This window comes from Alosa alosa, chromosome 4 (assembly GCF_017589495.1).
Source record: "Alosa alosa isolate M-15738 ecotype Scorff River chromosome 4, AALO_Geno_1.1, whole genome shotgun sequence".
NCBI classification, from domain to species: domain Eukaryota; kingdom Metazoa; phylum Chordata; class Actinopteri; order Clupeiformes; family Clupeidae; genus Alosa; species Alosa alosa.
This window is the reverse complement of record NC_063192.1, coordinates 36363754-36365903: the sequence shown is the minus strand read 5'-3', so window position 1 is coordinate 36365903 and position 2150 is coordinate 36363754. Positions and strand designations below refer to the sequence as shown.

Genomic DNA, 2150 nt, shown 5'->3' with positions numbered 1-2150 from the left:
AAGGATGTGATGAGGGTGTGATGTGATGAGGATGTGATGTAATAAGGATGTGATGAGAATGTGATGTAATGAGAATGTGATGTAATGAGGATGTGATGTGATGAGGATGTGATGTAATAAGGATGTGATGTGATGTGATGAGGATGTGATGTAATGAGGATGTAATGTGATGAGGTTGTGATGTAATGAGGATGTGATGTAATGAGGATGTGATGCCATTTTGTTTATGAATAAAGACTTCCGTTCACTTTCGTTCAACCACCGAGCTGTGGTGGATGCAGAACTGTGAATCCAAGTTATTCCTACTGCTCATGATATTCCTACTGCTCATGATATTCCTGCTGCATGTGATATTCCTACTGCTCATGATATTTCCACTGCATGTGATATTCCTGCTACTGCTCCTACCGCTCATGATATTTCCACTGCATGTGATATTCCTACTGCTCATGATATTCCTACTGCTCATGATATTTCCACTGCATGTGATATTCCTACTGCTCATGATATTCCTGCTGCATGTGATATTCCTACTGCTCATGATATTCCTACTGCTCATGATATTCCTGCTGCATGTGATATTCCTACTGCTCATGATATTCCTGCTGCATGTGATATTCCTACTGCTCATGATATTCCTACTGCTCATGATATTTCCACTGCATGTGATATTCCTACTGCTCATGATATTCCTGCTGCATGTGATATTCCTACTGCTCATGATATTCCTACTGCTCATGATATTCCTACTGCTTGTGATATTCCTACTGCTCATGATATTCCTACTGCTCATGATATTCCTGCTGCATGTGATATTCCTACTGCATGTGATATTCACTACTGCTCATGATATTCCTAATGCTCATGATATTCCTACTGCATGTGATATTCCTACTGCATGTGATATTCCTACTGCTCATGATATTCCTGCTGCATGTGATATTCCTACTGCATGTGATATTCCTACTGCTCATGATATTCCTGCTGCATGTGATATTCCTACTGCTCATGATATTCCTGCTGCATGTGATATTCCTACTGCTCGTGATATTCCTACTGCTCATGATATTCCTGCTGCTTGTGATATTCCTACTGCTTGTTTGCATATACATGTAGGAAAGTGAAAGCAAGTTCACAATTTTTGGTGGAAACTGTCTTGACTCACACACACACATTTTACACACTATTATTCACAGACATACACACACAATTACATACTTTGTCTTTCTGTCTGTCTATCTCTCTCTCTCTCCTGTCTCTCTCTCTCCTGTCTCTCTCTCTCCTGCCTCTCTCTTGACTCTCTCTTGATGTCTCTCTCTCTCTCCTGTCTCTCTCTCTCCTGTCTCTATATATCTCTTCAATCTAAATCTGTCTCTCTCTCTCCTTGTCTCTCTCTCTCTCTCTCTTGACTCTCCCAATATTGTCTGTCTCCTGTTCTCTTTGACTCTCTCTCTGTCTCTCTTCTCTCTCCTGTCTCTCCTGTCTCTGTCTCTTTCTCTCCTGTCTCTCCTCCTTGATTCCTCTCTCTCTCCTCCTGTCTCTCTCTCTCCTCTCTCTGACTCTCTCTCTCTCCCTTGTCTCTCTCTCTCCTGTCTCTGTTCTCTCTTCTCTGTCTCTCTCTCTCTCTTGACTCCTCTCCTTTCTTGACTCCTCTCTCTCTCCCCTTGATTCTCTCTCTCTCTCTCTCTCTTCCTCCTTTCGCAGAAGTCTGACACCTGCACCGGTGCAGTGAGGGGAAGTGATGACATGCGGTGTCGTTCCAGGCGTGCGCTCTCTGAGACACACGCCAGGTCAGCCGTGCTTTGAGACGAGACATGCAATACCTCAGCCCAGCGCAGCGGCGCCAGCCAGCAGTCAGGTGGGGGTGCGCTGGAAAGGGCTGCTCACTAAGAGAGAGCCACAGCAGCAGCACTGCCGTTAGAGACACATCCAGCAATCCAGCAAGGGACAGAACAGAGAGAGAGAGGGGGGGAGAGAGAGAGGGAGAGAAAGGGGGAAAAAGAGAGAGAGAGTGAAACTGGGGAAGAGAGAGAGAGAGAGGGAGGGGAGATAAGGAAAAAGGGAGGGAGAGGGAGACATGGAAAGAGAGGAGAGCCTGATCAGTCACCGGCTGTGCATGCACACACGCACACACACTCTCTCTCTCTCTG

General features: G+C 45.4%; 1 protein-coding gene across 2 annotated transcripts in view; it reads left to right on the top strand.

Annotated features, from left to right (window-relative positions):
* The first annotated feature begins 2104 nt into the window (after positions 1-2104).
* Positions 2105-2150, top strand: part of LOC125293503 (chemokine-like protein TAFA-1) — a 74860-nt gene continuing 74814 nt past the window's right edge. For both annotated transcript variants that reach the window (XM_048241441.1, XM_048241440.1), the window contains exon 1: positions 2105-2150. This exon is cut by the window's right edge and continues 343 nt beyond it. The gene's annotated coding sequence lies outside the window, so the exon portion shown is untranslated.